The 22250-nt window shown below is 45.7% G+C and overlaps 1 protein-coding gene across 2 annotated transcripts in view; it reads right to left on the reverse strand.

Annotated features, from left to right (window-relative positions):
- TIAM2 (TIAM Rac1 associated GEF 2) overlaps positions 1–2609 on the reverse strand; it is a 129314-nt gene extending 126705 nt beyond the window's left edge. Inside the window, exon 1 of one of the 2 annotated variants that reach the window (XM_083434020.1) lies at positions 2084–2609. The gene's annotated coding sequence lies outside the window, so the exon portion shown is untranslated. The remainder of the gene's footprint in view (positions 1–2083) is intronic. The other variant, XM_083434018.1, reaches the window with a different exon arrangement.
- Between the last annotated feature and the right edge of the window lie 19641 nt (positions 2610–22250).

Raw genomic sequence — 22250 nt, forward strand, 5'->3', positions numbered from 1 at the left:
CACCTTTGTCTCTAGTTGCACTCTCTTTCAAGAAAGAGAGGGATACTTTTTTTTACAAAGTATCCCAAACATATGGACTTCCCAAAGCTACATTCCTGTAACAAAGCAAACTTCTTTCAGTCTCCTGTATTCCTAGTTTTAAACTTTGGTTTGTCTTTGTATAAAATTAATCTACTCCTCTAACCCCAGTGCTCTGGGCTGTAATGCATGCTGCATCTGTAAATCAGGGAGAGGTCGGAGACAATTTTTAGAAGAGTTGAAAGCAGTTTGAGAGAGACAGTGGTCTGGATGGTGTACATATTTTCTTTGTCCCACTGGTGCTGCTGTGAGATATATAGATATATAGGTATGAGAACCATACTGAACTAGTTTACCAAAGGCAAAAATAGGATGAGCGTATATACCATGGGCAACAATCTCCCCACCCCCTAGGGGAAAAAGCACCTATTTTCTGCCTCCAGCCTTTGTTAAATAACAGCTCCACAAACAAACCAAAGACTTGGAGACAATCTTGCTTAGCAGCTTTCCCCTTTTCTTTTCTTTTTTTTTGCATGTTCAGTACTACGCAGGAAAGCTATTAAACACTTCAAGAAGAAAGCAATATTTATTATGAGTTACTGTATTTGTACAGCACATCCAGCCAGGACCTCCAGCAGCAAAAGTTCAGAAACATTTTCATAACAACTACCATGCTTATTTTTAGTATCCTCTTGGATGCTTTCTGATTAAAGAACTGCAGTGAAATTATCCAGACACTCTGGTAGGCGTGCCTTTCTGTGATGGGCACCAAGGAAAGCATACGCACACAGAAACATTGTGAAACAAGAACTTAAGAATTCAATTGTAGTTCAAAATAACTTCAAAAATACAAAACTACAGAAAATTTAACTAATCCAGCTATGGTGGTGCCTTTTGTAATTGTTTTATTGTTGGGATGTTATTGTATTTTACCATGTTGTTCTCCCTTAATACTGGCAGTATAGAAACTTCTGAAATAAATAAATAAACGCACTAGATAGCTTGGCTGTTATGGGGTGTGTAGCCAGGCTAATGCTCTCTACTGATGCACACACAAGTTCCTATCTTTGTACTCTGAATTGCTGTGGGCTAATAACTGCTCTCTAGTTCCATGCTGGAAATCAATGATCACTCTGATTCTGAGTCAAATGCTTTAAAAAGGTGGGTGACTAAAATAGGTGTTATGATATCAAGGACATGCCAAGGGCAGAGTCATATAGGAGATTGTTGTCCTCCTGGACTAGTAGGTTAGCACACAATTTAGAAATGCATTAAAAATATGGCAGTGTTCCCACAACTTTCCACAGCACAGATTCTACCAACTAGACCACAGGCTAGCTTGTGAGCAGACCAGAAAGCATAAAAAACCCACTCCAAAAAAGATTCGTGCTCATGCCTTAAATAGCCGACCACGCAGCCTTAAGGCTACAATCCTAAACACACGTGCTGGATAACAAATCCCACAGAACATTGTGGGGCTTGAGTTGCTCCTGATTAAACACGAATAGGGTTCCCCTACAAGTTCCAGAAGGAAGAATTCATTTGATTAGAACGGGCGCCGCCTAGTCAAGCAAAACTCTCGCAGCTGAAGTGATTACCAAGCATCAAGCAAATACACCAAGGCTGGGAATCAATCCCAGGAAAGTAAACCTGTTGTCTTCTTCAGCGGGTCTACGCAGGAGCAAACATACCGGTACATCTATCCCAGTAGAGTTTTCACACCCCTCTACCTTCCAGAAAGAAACCATTAAAAAAAACAAAACCCCAAAGCCGAGCTTTGCCGTGTTAAAGCAACTTGAGGAGAGGGCGGCGGCTTCGAGTTTCGCAGCTCACCTCCAACCTAAACAAGAGAAGTTCTGAAGGCGCCTTAGGGTGCTACCCTGATCAGTTCAGCCACTAGAGCCGATGGTCTTAGATGGGCTGCAGCCCATTAATTTCAGCGGGTCTACCCCGAGTACGTGCTAGTGGGACAAGCCTTACAAATTCAAGGGAAGGCGCGCGCGCTCGCCCCTCGAAAAGCCCTCAGGAAGGATGCCCCCTTCGTCCTCCTCCTAGTCCACCTTACCTCGGGGTAAGCCAGCAGCGCTTCCTTCTGAGGAGACCCGCGCAGGGGTTTAGTTGAGCCGTCCGCCTCCGAGGGCGGCCGCCGAGCTGCTGTTCTGTGTGCTGACAAGAAGAACTCAGCCCCTCTGGAATGGGCTTCCTCCTCCTCTCGAGAGCTCGCCCTCGCTTTCCACCAGAGGGGAAGCGGCTTTCTCCGCCCCGCGGGCTCTTCTTCCACGCACAGTCTCTCCCCCGGCGGGCTCGTACAAATCCCAAACAAACGCAGCCCCGCCTCGCGCCGCTCAGAGACCCAGCAGCAGGCGGCCTCCCCGCGGCAAGAAGGCCAATAGGAAAACGCCGAGGGAGCCGAGTTGCTCGCGCCTCGGAGGTCGCTCGGAAAGTGGCCGGCGCGCGCGCGGAGGGCGGCTGCTTGGGCGCGGGCTCCTCCTGGACTCTGCTCCTCACAGCCGACAAACAGCAACACACGAGCAACTCCTCCTCCTCCTCCAGCTCCGCCCCTGCCTGGCGGCTGCCACCTAACACTCCTCGACGTCTTGCGCGGGAGCGCGAATATCAGGGCAGAAGCTGCCTGGCTGTGGCGGCGGGGCAGTCCGGGCAGGAGGACTTTGCTTGGGGCGGGAGGCAGGCTGAGCAGCAGGGCCCCAGAGGCAGAGGACAAGACTGGCTTTCCCTCCTAGGGGGGGGGGGGCGCAGGCAGGGTCCGCATGACTTCTCGTTCCTTCCTCAAGAGCTGCGCTCTGAAATGTTGTGTGTCTGAGGTAGTTTGTTTTCAGAGGCCCGCCGACACCTATTGAACACACATTGCCATCGAAAGGGCCTTGAGACAATTAAAGGCTGGCCTAAGGTGGGACCTGGGAAGCTGCCTTATAGTAGGTTACCAGACGTCCCTGGTTCGTGGGGATTTGCAAATCTGTCCCTGGATTTGCAAATCTGTCCCCGGACAAATTCCGTCCTCGGAATGTCCCCAGATTTGCACATCTGTCCCCGGGAAACGTGGCAGCCTCAGCAGTCCAGAGCCAGCCTAGTAGCGCAGTTGGCTCTGGTTGGCTCTGGGCTGCTGACTGCCTCTGCCAAAGGGGAACTGGGGACGTCCGGCGGTACAGATCTCCTGTCCCCTTCCCCCTTTGATTTGACTGATGGGGGAGGCTCAGGATTTGCAGGCGGGCGGCGATTGCCCTGGAGAGGCACAAGGCACATGGTTTCTCTGCCAGGCAAGGTGCAAAGCCCTTCTTTCGCACCCTGTGAAACATAAATGCACAGAGTTTTTAAAAAACTGGGCAACGGCGCACCATGACTCCCAAGCCTCCCCTGAACACCTGCCCCCTTCCCCTTTTCTTTTGACAGATCGGGGGGAGGCCCGGGAGCCACGGGCAGGCATCATTGCCCAGTTTTTTAAAAAAACTCTGCACATTTATGTTTCACAGGGTGTGAAAGAAGGGCTTTGCACCTTTATACAATATGCATGTGTGCTTGGGCCCAGGGTCTTTTGCCTCACCATCCTCACTACTGACTCCCTGTTGCTACTCAGCTTCAAAAAAGAAGAAGAAGAAGAGAGAAAAAAAGTGTCCCCTGATTCATTGAAAAAAATCTGGTAACCATACCTTATAGTCCCATCTCAATGGTCAGTCTAGCTCAGTACTGTTCACACAGACTGGCAGTGGCTCTCCAGGATTTCAAAGAGGGGGCTGGAGATGCTGAGGAGGGAACCTGGAACCTTGCGCATGCAAAGCAGATGTTTTACCAATGAGCTGCAGCCCCGCCTTCCAAATGGAGGTGAATGGCAAGATGGCATCCTCACCCAGGGCCATGAGTGTAGCCAAAGGGGCAGTGGCGTAGCGTGGGTTGTTAGCACCCGGGGCAAGGCAAGTAATTTGCGCCCCCTAACCCGAGGCAAGGCAAGTAATTTGCGCCCCCCCCCCCCCCCGCTGCACTGTCCCTCCCCCAGATAGTCCCTCGCTCTCTCTCCGCTCCGCACCGCACCGCACGCCTGGCACCCTCCCCTCCACAGTGGGCGGCGACCCCGCGGCTCGGATCGGATTCGCACAGCCAGCACCACAGTGAGAGAGAGTAAGTGAGCCAGGTAGGGGCAGAGAGCTGCGAGTGCGAGCGCGCCCCCCCCCCCGATGTTGCGCCCGGTGCGGCCGGCCCCCCCTGCACCCCCCACGCTACGCCACTGCAAAGGGAGGCAGCTGCCCCCCCCAAATCAGTACAAATCAATACAAATCTGAGGTTCTGCCCCCGCTAACAAAAATCCTGGTTATGCCCTTGCCCAGGGCTACCCCAAGATGTTTTGGCACTGGAGGCAAAATGCAAAATGATGCCCTCGCCTTGCAACCAGGAAATAAGGGGCGAGTGATAATCTACATCAGGAACAAGGGGAGGGGGGCATAAAGATCTAGAGCTGGATCTGCTACCCCTGTGGATCCTGCCACCCGAGGCAGTCACCTCACCTCACCACCTGGTTGGGCTGGCCCTGTCCTGACCCTCATTACATGTGTGGAAGCCAGCTGAACTGGCATTTGGATTTTATTTCAGTGCTGGCCGTGGAACAGTTTTCTCCATCGCACTCAAAGGCAACAGGCTACATATGTGGGTGCATATCTTCCTCCTTAACTTTCATTATTTCATTTGCAATAATTAAAGAGACACTTCAGAGTAGTTTTTAAAAGGAGTATAGATGTATGGTGGGGTCATCTCCATACCCTCCAACATTTCTCTGATGAAAACAGGGACATCCGATCCATCATTATAATTTTACTATTTATACCTGACACATCTTACTGGGTTGCCCAGCCACTCTGGGCTGCTTTCAACATCTATAAAAACATAATAAAACAGTAAACTTTTTTTAAAACAACTTCCCTATACAGGATTACTTTCAGATGGCTTTTCTCCAATGAAAATAGGGACATCCTAAGGCCCGGGATCAAATCAGAAACCGGGACGGCTTCTCTGAATCAGTGACATCCCTGGAAAATAGGGACACTTGAAGGGTCTGCATCTGTAATCTCTGGATCTTGACATTTCTAACCATGTTCTACCAAAAAAAACCCCAATAAACTTTGTACTCAATGGTACTTACTTCTGAGTGTAAATGTTTAGAATTGTGCTGTTGGATTCTGTCCACCTTGTTAAACGTCCGCCCTGAATGATTTAGGCTGCAGTGCTTAAGTTCCATGAGCAAAATGAATGATTTGTACCATTGCACCTTGAAAAAAAAAGAAGCATTGACAGCTTGTTCCACCCAGTTTCCTAGGAAACTTTCCCGCCTCTCAGTGACAGCAGGTTGGCTCCTCAGCGCTTTTACGCTAATAGGGTGAATGTCTCACAAGGTGCTGGGAGGAAACAATACCAATGAGACAAAATAGATATAGTGGTACCTCTGGTTACGTACTTAATTCATTCCAGAGGTCTGTTCTTAACCTGAAACTGTTCTTAACCTGAAGCACCACTTTAGCTAATGGGGCCTCCCGCTGCTCCCACGCGATTTCTGTTCTTATCCTGAAGCAAAGTTCTTAGCTTGAGGTACCGGTAATATTTCTGGGTTAGCGGAGTCTGTAACCTGAAGCGTACGTAACCTGAAGCGTATGTAACCAGAGGTACCACTGTACTAGCTTGGCACATCCACGCATTTACCCTACACATCTGTGTAGAAAGAATGTTAGTGAGATTGGAGAGACCTTTGGGGGGCTGCCTGCCACATTTGGTTAGTAGATTGGATTTGACTTGCTGCCAGTAGTGCATTCAGGGCAGGACTTGGGGGCAGGTGTCCAAGAGTCCACTCAGGAAAATAAGCACAAGGGCCCTCAATTCCAGTAGAGCTGGCTTACCACGTTCTGAAGTGAAGTCATAATCAATGCTGTCTAAAGAATGCACCGCAACTTGCTGCATCACAAACTCTGCAAAACTGCCCTGAGGACTGTTCCAAACATTTTACATACGTGTGTGAAGGGGAGGGGAGGCCCCTGCACCACCAAACATAATTACAGCATATGTCTTTCTTTTTTCTGTTCTTTGTCTGGATGCATATGAACTGAAAATCTGTGGCCAAATGCAGCTTCCTCCCCAACATATGCACACGTGACAGGTGGAATTTTCACAGAACATGGAACACATGTTTTACTGACTTACAGTCATACGTACCCCGGAAGGTAAAGTAGCACGTGTGAAATGCAACTACTCTATTAGAAAGGGGGAATCCAGCTAAACTGGACGTCGAAGGGTCAATAAAAAAATGAACCTGTGACACGAGGCAGAACATAATGCACCCACATATACAAACACAGTCTATAGAGGGCAACTGTACAAAGGAAGCTAATTATGAGAACAGAAATTAAGTGAAAGAAGCTCTGTTTCCTATGCTGATTTAATTTCTCTGGGAGACTCCCTTAAATCAGGCTTTGTCAGAACTCCCAGTGGGTATAGTTCACAATGACGGTGGCTATATTAAAATCATTGTGAGGAAAATGGATAAGAACAATGGCTAGGTTGCTAGGAGGTAGCCAGTTGGAGGGATAAAGGGGGCCCGATACTCTTTGGGAGAGAAAGGAGAATTGTCTGGAAATACCCAAATGGCTGTTCTGTTTTGTGTGCTGAAGTTTGGGCAAAGCAGAAACCCCACTGCTGGATTAGATTAATGTGTCTTTCCTCCCGCTATGACATAATCCCAAATGTATGTTTTGCTATTCCGCTATACCACTCCCGCCACTGTGTTGTGTTGAGGGTAAGCCTGTCTCTCCATTGGAATATCTTGGTCTTCAACATAACCACTAAGTGATCTAATTTCAGTTGAGCTTTTATATTAAAAAAATTATTTCTGGCTGTCCGTCTGGGCAGAATTCTTCATCTCTTCTTTCACTGTGTTGTGTGTGTGCTTGAGCTTACCACTAAACTGGTGTTTTCACATTCTTAGAAAATTACTTTTTTATGCTAGCAAGACAACAGAAAAGGAACCCCCCCTCCCAACTTTTACATTACAAGCAAACCAGATGTGTGGATAGAGTCATTATGTAGTTAATCACCACCAGAGCCCTGTTCAGGCATCTGCATGAACATGAGAGGGCTTAAAGCCTGGGGAGGGGGAAGGAGAGGGTGTGTCTGCAGGGTTCACAATTGTGTGGAGGCTTCTAAGCATGTAGAAGACCCCTTCAGACATTTGGGCTGAATGTGCAAAGGTTTGATGAGGAACCCATGCATGCAGAGACATTGTGGCAGGGATTGTGTGCTCACTCCCTCCTCCCCCAATTGTAAGTCACTTTCAGACTGCTGCTATTCTTCAGTGCATTCAGTCACATTGGCAAGTTCAGGTTGCACAATTAAGATTGATTGCGCCTTGCGCCACACACTTGCCTCCCCAAAAGAAAGGACTTTTTTTTTCATGAGGAAAGTGAACAAACTGCAAACTGTGGATTTGATACTGATGAAGAAGAAATTGTTGTTATGTAAAGGACTTAACCCTTCGCAAAGCACTAGAGGCGGCAAGGCAATCTAAGTAAAGTCCAGATGAGGGATAAAAGATAACTTGGGATTGATCTGGAAATGGTAACTTCTAGTCCACAAAACAGTAGAAGCAGTTGCAGCATCCCTTTTGAAAATGGCAAATTGTATCTTCATGTCTCTCCAAAAGCAGAAAAAGGAAAGTCCAGAAAAGGCAGTCCAGCCATTAAAAAAACACCCAGCAACAACAATAGGCACCCTTTTAGAAAGCATACCTGGCAGGTGCATACCTTGCCTAGCCAGAGGAGCATAGTGTGGGAAATGTTCCAAAGTAGGCCAGTTTGCCATCCAATGCCATACCCAGTCAGATGGTGCAAAAAGCGACAGCAGCTGTAAAGGGCAAGTTTTATAATCTGGAAAGACACCAACCCTCACAGAAGAATAAGCTACTGGTGGGACAACCATTAATTTCAGAATCAATTCTGGATCTGATGCCCCCGTTATTTCAGAGAAGATTTCCAAGACTCTCACAGAAGACTTACCGCCCACCTGCATAAGATTCGACAACTAGCACTCACTATCCTCAAGCAAACTGGGAAGCAGAGAAAACAGCACCCATTGCAAATAGAATGACCTGCTTATTGATCTTTTAACTTTATGGGTAGCCCAGTGGAATTGCTAAAGGGAAAGCACCCATTCTGTTGTGGTGAACCCTGGGAAAATGTTGCTGTTTCAGACTGAAAGAAGTTATAAGCATTTCTATAATCTGTGCGAAGATAAAAAAAACATGGCAGACTCCAGGTACTATATGGAATGGGGGAGGAGGGATGGAAGGAAACACACAGATCAGATTCTGGACATTGAATGCTTAACAGGAGCTAACAAGACCTTCCTCTTATTGGAAAATATACAAATGCAAAAGGACTACCTGAAAATGGAAATTCATCTACTGAGACCTTTCTCACACTCCATGGGATGACCAAGAACAATATAACGTGTTTATATTTATCTCTACCCTGCATAACTTGTGACCTGCCAGGGTTAGGGAGCAAGCCTTACCATAAGTGTACATGGCAGTTATTTCCAGAACTAAACCTTCAGCAATGCCACTATAGCTACATCCAGTACATTTTGGGGTAAAGATAAATGAGGTGCTAGTACTCATACATTGATAAAAGTGCAATGGCTGTCAGCCCCAAATGTCAGCCATGGGCAGCAGAGAGAGAGAGAGAGAGATGCTGGTACTCCATGCCATTGAGTACTGTTACAAAAAAGAAAAAAAAAAGGGGGGGGAGCCTTGGCTATATTCACAAATTGTTCATATTGCATAAAATTAGCAGGGGTGCCTAGGGTTACCATTCCCACCCCAATCTGGATCCTGTGTCTGGCAGGTAGAATTTCAGTAGCTGAATATTTACCTGTTGTGGAAATACTATGTAAATATCAACAGCACTAGAGTTGTTCCAGAAAACGCTAGCAGCCCCACATCCACTGTGGGTACCCACAATATATCCTATAAATGCCCCATATATTTTTTTCACCATGTATACAGTGTTATCAGTCGCATATCTGCCAAATTTAGTAACATGCAAAATTGCCTCCACCAACCATGTGATCAGAATATCTAGCAATGGGCTCTACCAAATGTCCCTTTTCACAGGAGGCAGTGAGCTGCATGTTAACTGATCCGACTTGATGATAATAAAGAAGCTTCACAGAACAGATACTTGTGTCCAGATGGTTTATAACTTAGGCAATATGCGTTGCAAATCATTGTTCTGCCGCAAAACCATAGCTGAAATTTCAAAACGTGATTCCTTCCAGGCAACCACATGGTATTAATATTCTGTGTTAGTTTAACATTGTCAATAGCTGTTTCATTAGCGCAATTCTGAGCTGGGAATTAACCCCAAGAAGGTCTGAAGGGATTAAGCAGGAAAGCTAGTCCAAATGAGAAGAAATAGCTGTGTACACACCATCCCCAAATTTAGCTCAGATTATGGGGATTAATCCAGTTTAATGACTTCACGAATTGAGAACAAACCTGAGCTATCACTGGCCTGCAGTGCAACTTTTTAAACCCAGGGTGCCCCTTCCCATCCTCATGTATGTCTGCCTCCATGACACTGCATGTGGGAGTTTGCAGCAGGAAAGGGGGCTTTTTTGCCCATGGTTGGGGGGCAGGGAACAACCATGGTAGATCACTTGCAGCAGAAAATCAGTGGCTACAGGAAGGATGAAGCCTTCTTCCCCCCAATTTTCCCCTCACCCACAGCTCCCAAAAGTAACATGTAGTTCTTCCCAGAGCAGGCAATTCCAGAGCTCAAATTATTATAGAGATGGGGACCCCCCCCATAATGAAACCCACAAGCTTCCAGTTCCTCAATGACCCCCATGTTTAGGCAAATCATGCCCAGGGCTACTAAAAACAGCATCTAAGAGACAGCATCACAAAAGAGAGAGCGTGTAGTTCCTTTTTCCAATGCAATCTGATCCTTTAGATCACTTACAGTGGGTTAGTTACAATGGAACCAGAGGGACAGCCCTGGTCCTCCTCCTCATCTCCCCAACAGCATCCTGGAACAACAGGACCTCAGTTACAATCACTAAACCTCTCCGGACCTACAAGTGATATAATGCATAAACAGCTGGCTCTTTGTTTCACATTTCCCAATTTGTTCAATTTATGGTGTGTTACTAAAAAAAAAACAATAAAAATGCTGAAAATTATAGCTCATCGTTGCTCAATTTCTTTCAAGCCCCTTTCCCCTCCAGGATTTCAAAAAAATAAATAAAAAGCAAACTTCTCAATCCTTGAAGCACTCCACTGGCACTCAGTCCATTGAAATGAAGGGAACTTACACTGTCAGAGCAGTTTGATGAGCAAGCCTCATTCTCCTTTTGGGTCATAGCCTTACCATCTGCACACAGGGAGGGGAGATTTATTGTCCTGCATTCAAAGGGAGGAAATGTGAATGTTCAGATCTTGCACAATAACTCCAGTTTAGCAATGACAGTTCTTCAAATGGGTTTAAAGCATTAATAGTCTTCATGAAACCTTGAGGTGAAAAGTTCTGTTGTACATTCATAGCACACTAGGCATTCTTGAGCTAGAAAAGGAATATAATATTTTGCAAATAAATAAATACATTGTCATGACAAAAGGGGGGGGGGTGACCTCTCAAGGTCATTTCTATCTGAAGATTGTAACAGTCCTGATAATAGTTAATTTTGGGTGTGTATGTACTTCAGCAACCAGACGCAGTGTGGTTTTACACGATAAGCACCAGAGGAGCCCCTCAGAGACTCTTTACTTAAACAATGACTTTATTAAGAACACTTCACATTTATATAGCACTTAACAGCATTCAAGGCACTTCGCAGTATCATTTGTCTCAACAGAAACCTTTCAAGAATCCTGCAAAGTAGGTAACTGATAAGCTGAGTATAGAGATCAACATTTATGTTACTCTGGCACTATGGGAGCAGATGCACCATCACTCCTTCCTGCGTTGCTAGGACAGCGTGAGAACTTCTACATGGGAGGATCTCATCCTTATCACACGAGCGTCTCACAATTTGTTTATTTAAAATATTTCTATCAAATTAAAATACTCCAGTGACCCAGGAAAGAGTCACAGACCACTGGTTACCAGAGTAATGAGCTTAAGGCTTCAGTCTTCCATCTATCGGACGCAACACCCATCAAACGGAATAGGAGAGACTTCTGAATACAGTGGTACCTCGGGTTACATACACTTCAGGTTACATACGCTTCAAGTTACAGACTCCTCTAACCCAGGAATAGTACTTCAGGTTAAGAACTTTGCTTCAGGATGAAAACAGAAATCGCGCTCTGGCGGCGTGGCAGCAGCAGGAGGCCCCATTAGCTAAAGTGGTGCTTCAGGTTAAGAATGGACCTCCGGAACGAATTAAGTACTTAACCCGAGGTACCACTGTACTGTTGTATACTATTGACACTTACAGTCTACAAAATGGTCAAAGGCGTGGAAACGATGCCTTATGAGGAACGGCTAAGGGAGCTGGGCATGTTTAGCCTGGAGAAGAGGAGGTTAAGGGGTGATATGATAGCCATGTTCAAATATATAAAAGGATGTCATATAGAGGAGGGAGAAAGGTTGTTTTCTGCTGCTCCAGAGAAGCGGACACGGAGCAATGGATCCAAACTACAAGAAAGAAGATTCCACCTAAACATTAGGAAGAACTTCCTGACAGTAAGAGCTGTTCGACAGTGGAATTTGCTGCCAAGGAGTGTGGTGGAGTTTCCTTCTTTGGAGGTCTTTAAGCAGAGGCTTGACAACCATATCTCAGGAGTGCTCTGATGGTGTTTCCTGCTTGGCAGGGGGTTGGACTCGATGGCCCTTGTGGTCTCTTCCAACTCTATGATTCTATGATTCTATGATATCTGGGTAGGTTTGCCTAAGCAAAAATGCAGGGCAGGACCAATACAGTTTGGCACCTGAGGCAAAGCACAAAATGGTGGCTCTTCCTGCCAGGGGTAAGTGAATATCTACATCAGGAACAAAGGGGCAGGGATAAAGATCTACATTGGGAACAAGGAGCACCTCCTATTTGCCAAGAGGCTGCTGTAGGAGGCAGAAGATCCAGCCCCGAAGGAGCACACCACAGCCATCGCTGCCACCCAGGCAGTTGCAGCAGCAGCAGCAAGTGATGCATTCCTTGAAGGCAGATCTGCCGTTCTTGTTCATGCTACCACCTAAGACAGTCGTCTCCCCTTGCCCCATGAATGGTCTGGTCCTGAAAAAATGTTTCTAGCGGGTCCTGAAAAGAGTACAGGTGCCTTACCAATGCCAACAGCCAGGTCATTCCAAAGTGTTTGAACTTTTGCTCAGGTCCTGCAAGTTTTCCAAAAATGTCTGGTTGATCACTTTGAGAACAGGATGCTGAACAAGGTGGGCCATTGGCCTGATCCAGCAGGCTTTTCTTAGGTACTTACATTCTAAATGTTAAGAACATAAGGTGATTCCTGGCAACCAGTGAGAAATTGCCCTATGTTCTTCATAGAGGGTCGTGCAAGGGGGCTGGAATAGGGACAGCTCCCTTTTGCTCTTTCCGCTGCGCTTAAGTGAAACTCAGGCACTGCAGCATAGCTGTGGGCAAGTCCCAGCATGAGAATGACACGCTGACTTGCCACGGCACCAGGTTGTTGTTTGCTATTTTTAAATGTACAGCTGACATGCACCCGTAACTGAATGTGGAGAACAACCGCTTTGTTCCAAATGCAGAAGTAAGTGTGATGACCACAGGAACCAAACTGTACCATGAATGAGTGCAAAATTGTGAGGAACAGCAGTAAAGAACTGGCCATTCTGAGACCAGAAGGATTGTTCATTCCGCACATCAGCCTCTTGTCATCCCTGTACAACATTTTCAGCAGTGACTATTACAGTAAGAAGTTACTGTGGCTGATATCCTTGGTTTATTTTCTGCTTGTCCCCATCACCCTCCCATGTCAACTGGGACCACCATGCCTCTGAAGTATACTGTTTAGCATATTCTGTTAACAACCCAGATCATTCCTGCTGGGGTGAAGACTGCTCACATCCACACCATCCATTTAAAACACTACCGTACGTTGATATCATGGCTTCTCCCAAAGAATCCTTGGAACTATAGTTTGTGTGCCTATTCCCATTTACTCTGTAACCAGGGTGTTCCCACTGCTGGCGCATACAACACAATCAATATCTATCCTGTTGTTTCTTGAGAATGCATTTTATGCATTTCTTTCCTCCCCCCCCCCAAAAAAAACCCCCAGCTTCAAATTGAATTGAGAACAAGAACCTAGCTGCAATTTAGTAGATTTAATACATGCATTGTGGCTGTTGTCCAGCACTTTTATGAGACACAAGCAGAACATTATTTTCCATTAACGTTTTTTTCATAGTTACATTTAATGTAACCCCCCCCCCCCAACATCTGAAAATAATTGAAAAGCAAACACCACAGTGCTATTTATACATTTGCATTTGCCACCACCATGTTGCTTATATTCATGCCTTACTACCCACCTTCTTGTTGCTTATATTCATGCCTTACTACCCATCTATATATGTTTTCTGGGCTCCATATTTTTGCCTCAAGAGGTGGGAATGACAGTGGAGCTCTCAGCTTATCTTGCAACCATGTAGAAAACTGATACGGATTGTTACATGGTGCTTAGTTTTCAATGGATGATTAATCATTGGATGTCCTGCCTACAGCATTCATTCATATCATGAAAAGTATCTATAAAAATGCAAGTGTGTGTGTGGAATGACTCATAGTCACACTTGCACTTTTCCTGCTTAAAGTCTTATGGTCTAAAAATACAGCAACAGAGCAGTCTTTATATTCACCAGGGACAGCTTAGCCAAGTTAGGTGTGAAAACGAATTGGACCAGAGCCAGTGTCGTATTCTGTGAAGCTGCTTATTCTTGGAGTTGGTTCTGCTACTCCTGATCTACAGGTCCTAATATGCATGACCTGACAGCACTCTTTGTTTTGTTTGGTGCCAATCACACTGAATTCGAAAGGTGTCAATCCCATATTGAGCGGTTTTGATGGAATCAGTGAAATGAGTGACTCGTGCTCTCAAAACTGCTCACACTAACAACGTGTGGTTTGACCAACTTGTGTGGATGTTAACAGCACAAGAAATGTACCCATGATTTGCTATGGTGGTAACCATCAGTCAAGTTCCACGATAAGCTGATTTAAAATATTGTCTCATGGGAAGGAAAAAACAAACGCGTCATGAACACAGAAAAGTAACATGCAAGGGAAGACCAAACTAAATGTGATGGTGGTAGATCAGTGTGTCGAAACATAGATTCACCCCAGTCCTGAAAAAGGAGGTGGTGAGCAGTTTTGACCAGCAGATGAGCGCATGGGAGAAGGTGCTCCACTTTCCCACAACCCCTTCTTCCAGCCAAGCACAGCCCTTGAATGGAGAATGAAGACAGACTACAGGGAGGTTTTGTGTCTGTGTGTGTGTGTAAGTTTCACACTCTTCACACAGGCACACCTTCTGCTGATAAAAACAGAGGCTACCCCTTTTTCCACTGTGGCAGATAATGCTTTTAAACACATGTCTGGCTCTGAGAAGTATGAGCATGCTGCTTTCCTATGTGCAAGAAGGAATTTAGGTTGGAAGGAGTAGCATCCAAACCTGCAAACCCTCACCTTCAACCATACAGTGCAGAAAGAGAGTCTACCCTCTTAGTCCTGCTGAATGCATAAACTGGGAAGAGCTTTGTTTTCTATAGATGCAATTTGAGGCCCAGCTCATATATGCCACACAGAGTGGGCTGCTGTTTCATGGTGCAGTAGTAATATCTGCAACAGAAAAACCGCATTGCTTGAGTGGATCACGCAGAATGTTTCCACCATGCTGCTGCAACAGTATGTATAAGCCTGCCCAGTGTGGTATAGTGATTAGAGTGTTGACTAGGATTGGGGAAATACACATTCAAATCGCCACACAGCCACAAAACTCACAAGCTCACATACAGTGGTACCTCGGGTTAAGAACTTAATTCGTTCTGGAGGTCTGTTCTTAACCTGAAACTGTCCTTAACCTGAGATACCACTTTAGCTAATGGGGCCTCCTTCTGCTGCTGCACCGCCGCTGTGTGATTTCTGTTCTCATCCTGAAGCAAAGTTCTTAACCCGAGGTACTATTTCTGGCTTAGCAGAGTCTGTAACCTGAAGCGTCTGTAACCCGAGGTACCACTGTACTCTACCTTGCCCCAACCCTGTGAGGTCAAAATGGAGCAGATTGGAAGAACCATGTCTGCCACCTTGGGTACTATACACCTTGAGAGCCCAGCTGGATCTAGTCCACTGGCTCATCTAGTACTGTTCCCACAGTAGCCAAACAGATGCCTATAGAAAGCCAGCAAGCAGAATATGGCACACGAGCCCTCTCCCCCCTCCTGTGTATTCCAGCAACTGATATTCAGAAGCATTGCTGCTTCTAACCATGGAGGTGGAGCATAGCCATCATGACTAGTAGACATTGATAGCCCCCCCCCCCCCCGAATTTGTCTAATCCTCTTTTAAACCCATACAAGTTGGTGGCCATCACTGCCTCCTGGAGGAGTGAATTCCATAGTTTAACTACGCCCTGTGAGAAAAAGTACTTTGTTTTAGTGGTCCTAAATCTTCCAACATTCATTGGGTATCAGTGAGTTCTAGTGCTATAAGAGGAGAAAAAAAGAACTTTTCTCTATCTTCTTTCTCCACGCAATGCATAATTTTGTAAACATCTGCCATGTCACTTCTTAGTCACCTTTTCCCTAAGCTAAAAAGTCCCAAATGCTGCAACTTTTCTCGCTCCATCCCCTCAGTTATTTTGGTGGCCCTTTCCTGAACCTTTCCCATCTCAACAAGTTCCTTTTTGAGGTGAGGAGACCAGAACTGTAAACAGTGGTTTCGCTAGAGATTTCTATAATGGCATTATTATCGGCAGTTCTGTTTCCAATGATCTCTAGCATGGATTTTGCCTTCTTCATGGCCACCTCACACTGGGTCAACATCTTCATCGAGGGATCTACTCTGACCCCGAGGCCTCACTCCTGGTCCATCACCTCCAATTCAGACCCCATGAGAGCGTCTGTAAAATGAAAACTTTTTGCTCCAATATACATCTATTTGCACTTGTTTACATTGATGCTATGGAGGAATGGGGTGATATATATACAATGGTACCTCGGGTTACATACACTTCAGGTTACAGACTCCGCTAACCCAGAAATAGTGCTTCAGGTTAAGAACTTTGCTTCAGTATAAGAACAGAAATCATGCTCTGGCATGCTCTGGCGGCGCAGCAGCAGCAGCAGCAGGAGGCCCCATTAGCTAAAGTGGTGCTTCAGGTTAAGAACAGTTTCAGGTTAAGAATGGACCTTCGGAATGAATTAAGTACTTAACCTGAGGTACCACTGTATAGGCAGTTCATAGTAGGAAGAAGCTTGCTATTTCAGCTGGAATACAAAAAGCCTGAGAATACACATAGTTCTGCTGTTACATAACTAAGGAAGGGAGGGGGGAGGAAGGGAGGAAGGGAGAGGATGATCAGAAGACTGATGTTTTGGGCTAGGATGAAAAAGTTATGGGAGGTTAAAAGGATTAATCATACAGGACTCATCCCAATGACCTATTTATTGAGCATTCATTCAGATTTGTTTGCACAGTGTTTGCATATTCTCCCATTATCCATTCATTTCACACTTTCTGGTGCATTTCCCCATTACTTTTATAACTGCAAACATCAGTCTATTTTTAATGGGTATTTTTGTGCAAGGCAGACAGAACACTTTAATTTGCTTCAATTGGACGAACCTAAATTTCCTGGTATGTACTGGAACTCATCCCTCCATATACCAACAATCTGGAGGCAACTGTTCACTGTCTAGACTTAGGCCAAGCTCAGCCTGAGCTACCTCACAGGGTTGACATGACAATTAAAACACATTTTATTCTAGTCTTATCTCCACAGAGGCAGAGGAAAGCACAATAACATAAATGTTCCAGCTTATTTCGGTTGGCACTTAACAGAGCCATTTGCTTTCTTTAGTTCTGCTTTACCCCTTGAAAAAAGGAATTACTTCCTCTAGTATTTTTAAAGTTATGCCTACTTTATTTAAAAACATTTCTTTTAGATAAAACCAATCAAACCTTTCGTGCCATCCTGAATACCTCTTATTTCCTACCTGTCCCACAGAGCCCGTGTCTAAATGCCAAAAACTAGTAGTCACTACAATAGCAGAGTAAGAATTTATTTTGGAGTTGAAGTCAACCACACAAGGGGCAAAGCCAAAGTGCTAGTTGGAGGGACACTCTGGTGTGCAGACTTCGCACACATTGTGCTGCATTGTGCCACATTTGCATTGTGTCTGCTTCACACCCACCCCTTTGCTGGCTGCCCTGCTTTGCTGAAAGGCGAGTGATTTGAAAAACAAAAAAGGACGCTTCCTGAATTTATTAAAAAAGAAGCACACAGAAGGCAGATGCTGGGTGATTATGGTTTTTCCCACACATTTCTGAAATGTCAGTCATTGGATTCACACTTCGCTTGGAATCAAAGAAGCACAATGCCTAATAGGCAGCAACCTTCCAAATTGCTATTAGGCTAATTACTTAGCTAAGACAGCTGGGTGAACTGTTGGACGGGACCCCCCCCCCCCCTTTTTGCAACATGCAGAGCCTTTGCTGAGAATGCTGAAGAAAGCCCCCTCCTGGGGAACCATTTTTATTAAAGTTTTGTGCAGTCGAAAGCAAAATGTGCAAAATGGGAGAAGAAAAACGGCCCCTTTAGCAAACATAAAATCGGGTGCATCTTCAGCAGCTATATAGATGATTAGCAGCGCCATTGCAGCGTTATCATCTTTTCTCTCTCCTTTCCCCCCCCTTAAAGGAGCAGCATGGTAAGAGAGAGAGAGAGAGAGAGAGAGAGAGAGAGAGAGAGAGAGAGAGAGAGAGATTTGCCAGTGCAGCACTCCCCAAAATATACTTCTTTGAATGCAAGTAAGATGCAAAAACACAGAATGAAGTTGTGGATTTTAACATGCCCTTGTTACAGTGATGCTGCCATTTTATTTATGTTTTTGGTATGTGAGCATCAAGGCTGCTTGGCATTACAGTCATACCTCGGGTTACAGCCGCTTCAGGTAGTGTTTTTTTCAAGTTGCAGACCGCCAAAACCCAGACGTACTGGAACGGGTTACTTCCAGGTTTCAGCAGTCGTGCATGCGCAGAAGCGCCGAATCGCAACCCGCGCATGCGCAGACACAGGTTGCGAACATGCATCCCGCATGGATCACGTTTGCAACCCGTGCGTCCACTGTATTTTAAGGCTACAGTCCTTTGTGGCCTTAGTTTGGTTTAAGCCTCACCAAATGCAGCAGAATATCTGTCTGAGTAAACATGAATAATATTGGACTTTCTGGAAACCAGTGCTTCCATTATGCCTCTGAATACCAGTTGCTGGGGACTGCAGGTGGGCAAGGTGCTGTTGTGCTCATGTCCATCTTGCAGGCTTCTCACAGGCATCTGGTTGGCCACTGTAAAAAGAGGATACTGAACTATATGGGCCATTGGGCTTGACCCAGCTTCGTATGTAAGTCACAAAGAATTTGTATACAGTACCTAGTAGAGGGCATCTTCCCCCACCTCTCCCTCTCACCCCCCCCCCCAAAGGCTCTTAGACAGTTCTACTTTTCTAACTTTTAAATATAAAAAAGCTGGTTCCCACAACATGGTAACTCTAACGATGACTTAGCAAGACATGTGAAGTTGCAGCCTTCTGGAGAGGAACTCAGAGCTGCTTTGCTCCTTCTCAATCAGTTTGCGTTACTGGGGTTGTGCAAAGCAATTCACTGTTGAGCTGCCATCCCAAACACACTCCTGAGGAAACAATTCCCCTTGAATTCTGAGTAAACACAGGCTTGCACCGAGAGGACATAATCCAGCAGTTCTGTGTGCTTAAGCCAAAGCCATTGAAATCAGGGGGCTTAAGTGTGTCTAACTCTGCTAAAGGCTGCCTTCCTTTTCTGCCCGAGGGTCAGACTAAGCATTATGCTGAATGCAGAGTGTGCAGAGATGTCTCTTGTTTTTCTTAAATTAATTACAGCTGTCAGGGGGTTGATCATTATTGAGATTGCAGTGAATGGGGAAGGGCGTTTTATCCCTTCCCAGCTGCTACTCCTCATCTCCCCCTCTCCCCATGAGGCTATGGCTGTATGCACTTATGGTGTGTGTGCACATTTAAAACATATTACCCCCCCCCTCCACACACACCAAGAATCCTGGGAGCTGCAGGTTGTTAAAGGTGATGGGAACTGCACCTCTGTAAGGAGTAAATTACAGTTCCCAGGGTTCTTTTTTGGGTGAGTGGGTGCTTTACATTTAGAGTGTGCTTGCAGCCTATGATATTTAGTTGGGTGAGATTTGGTTGGATGAGGCAGAGCCTCTACACTAGCTTCCTACCAGGTGGGTTGCTGTAGCTTACTGTGTGGAGGTGTGCTTAAAAGTGCAAAAGTACCAGCAGAAGCACCATATTGGCTTCTGCCAAGCGTGTTTGCACTGCACTAACCTTTCCAGACCACCTTGCTCCTCTCCCTCCCAGTAAGCAACAGCGACCCACATGGGTTGAAGTCAGCCTAGTGGCACTGGCGGAGGAAGGGGGTGGGGGGGTGTGGTTTGCCCCGAGTGTCATTCGGAGGGGGGGTGACATCACCGCCTCGCCCCCTGGGACACTCGCCATGAGCGGACCTCCCTTGGGATGCTAGCCCCGCCCCTGCAGGCAGCTAGCCCTCCCACCCCGGTGCATAGTATGTGAGCCACTCTGAGCATAGCTGTCAGTGTTTCCCTTTTTTAAAGGGAAATTCCCTTATTCCAAATAGGATTCCTCACAAGAAAAGGGAAAAGTTGACAGCTATGGCTCCTGGTGCCAGAGCAGCTAGCTCTGCCTCTGTTTAGTGCAGGCATGGCCAAACTTGGCCCTCCAGCTGTTTTGAGACTACGACTCCCATCATCCCTAGCTAACAGGACCAATGGTCAGGGATGGTGGGAGTTGTAGTCCCCAAACAGCTGGAGGGCCAAGTTTAGCCATGTCTGGTTTAGTGGCTCTGCCTTACCTGGTGAGCCACTTCTGATTAGGTTTATTAAATATATATATTGCTTCCTACATAAAAAAAGTCCCAGCGTGATTTACACAACACAAAGGGAACTTTTTTACGTATTGCAGAGGAAGAAGGAGCACATCTGGTGATGAAAGAGATAAACACAGGCAGATTTAGGGAAGAACAACTGGTTCAGTTGCACTGGGCACAGACCCTTGGGAGCACCATAGGGGATGCCACAACTATGATTTAGAATGGAGCTTGGTGTTGCACTGGGCGCCACTGAAATTTGAGACCCTGAAGTCCGCCACCGGGTAAATCTCCCAGTCCTCTGCATTGCAATCCTGGTAACCGTCACCCACTCTGCACATGTAATAAGAAAAAATAAGAGACACAGCTGCACACTATGCATTAAGTCCATTGTGTAGCTTGACCCTCCCCTGCTCTGTGTGGGTGCACTGGGTGAAGCTTTTCCCATCACTTCCTGGCTATCCCCATGAAGTTTCACCTGCTAGAGTTCTTCCTGCCGGACGGCTGTTAAAAGCAGAAGGATGGGAATGGAAAGGCAACTCTAAACTCTCAAGCTTGGTATGTATTTGATAACAAGAACCAGGACCTAATTCTCCATTCAGTCACACCAGGTTTACACTGACAGAAGTCACTTGAGGCAAATGAAATTACACCAGCATAAAAATCTGGTGTAATGGAGTGGAGAATTAGACCCTCCGACACTAATTTCTTCTGACAGAACGGGGCAGAGCTATTTGCCTGATGTTTGCTTCTAAATTGTTCCGCTGATGAAATTTGTCAGGGGCAAAAGCCCCTGAAATTCATGACTTCTTTCTCCTCCATTAACTAATTCTGGGAAGGTAACTATAGTGCAGGCCGCTCTTTCTGTTTCCTCACAAAAATGCTTGTAAGCCCTGAGTAAGATATGGCATCTCTAGTGAGACAAGGGGTTTCTGTTGTTGTTGTTTGCTTCTATGCCCATTTGGATTTTGACAAAGACTGCTGAAGGAGGCCACAATTTGTGCCTGCCATAAAAGTGTAATTTGTCTATCCTGGTCACTTTTCGCCACGAAACCTTCTGAGTGACTTTGGGCCAGCCCCTCTCTGTTGTGTGGATAGGGCACAAAGGGAGATGACAAGAGAAGGGGCAGCAGCAGTGACAGTGGCAAGGAGGACATGAGGGGCGATTCAGGGCACCTTGCCCAAAGCCAACCTGCATAACTGGAGGCAGCCCTACTTCCTTTCATGGGACAAGTCGTTTGCAGTTACCGGTATGCAATCTGAGCAGAAATTGAATAAAGGAAGCAAATGGAGTATGCAATTGTACAAATCAAGTCATGCCCTTACAGATAAATGAAAATACTTTCCCCCAATGTGCAAGATCCTAAATACTTCATCATAACAGGAGCATAAATAATGAAGCTTGGGTTCCATAACAATTTCCCCCTGGTATTTCTCCACTTGGATTTGCTCTGTGCTTCAATCCTTCACTCACACAATCCTCTCCCTCCCTCCCTCCATCTCTCTCTCTCACACACAGGCCCATTATCTGAATGTGACTTTCTACAAGCAATTTTTCAAAGTTTCAGTCTTTTGTACATTGTAGCAACCTATAATTGTTTATTAAAAGACTCAGCTAGATAAGTAGAAAACGCATGTTTCAGCTGCTTAGGAATTATGTATATGAAGTGGTATATAAATACCCTAAAGAAATAAATAAATAAGGTTGGGGGGCTTTTTTTATTGCAAGGTTGTCATGTGCAAAGTGGTCTTATATGGGTAAGTCTCCCATTAGAAGGTGTGGGAACCTCTATTTGAAAAGCTGTCTGGTTCAAGTCCTGTTTAAAGATAGACAAGCAGGGGGCTTGAAGTCGTCCATTAACACAGACTGAGCAGACACAAAGATCACCTCGTATGTCTTCCGCACTGTGGTATTTCTGTTTGAATGATAGCAATTAAGTTTAAATGTGCATGCATACATTAGTATATGCAAATTTTATACAAAACTCTGTTTTTGCTATTCTCTTTTTATTATGTGGGAGGGGCCACCCTGCTTGCACTACTGCAATGCACTCTACG

The sequence above is a fragment of the Podarcis tiliguerta genome (assembly GCF_965153285.1).
Source record: "Podarcis tiliguerta genome assembly, chromosome: 3".
NCBI classification, from domain to species: Eukaryota; Metazoa; Chordata; class Lepidosauria; order Squamata; family Lacertidae; genus Podarcis; species Podarcis tiliguerta.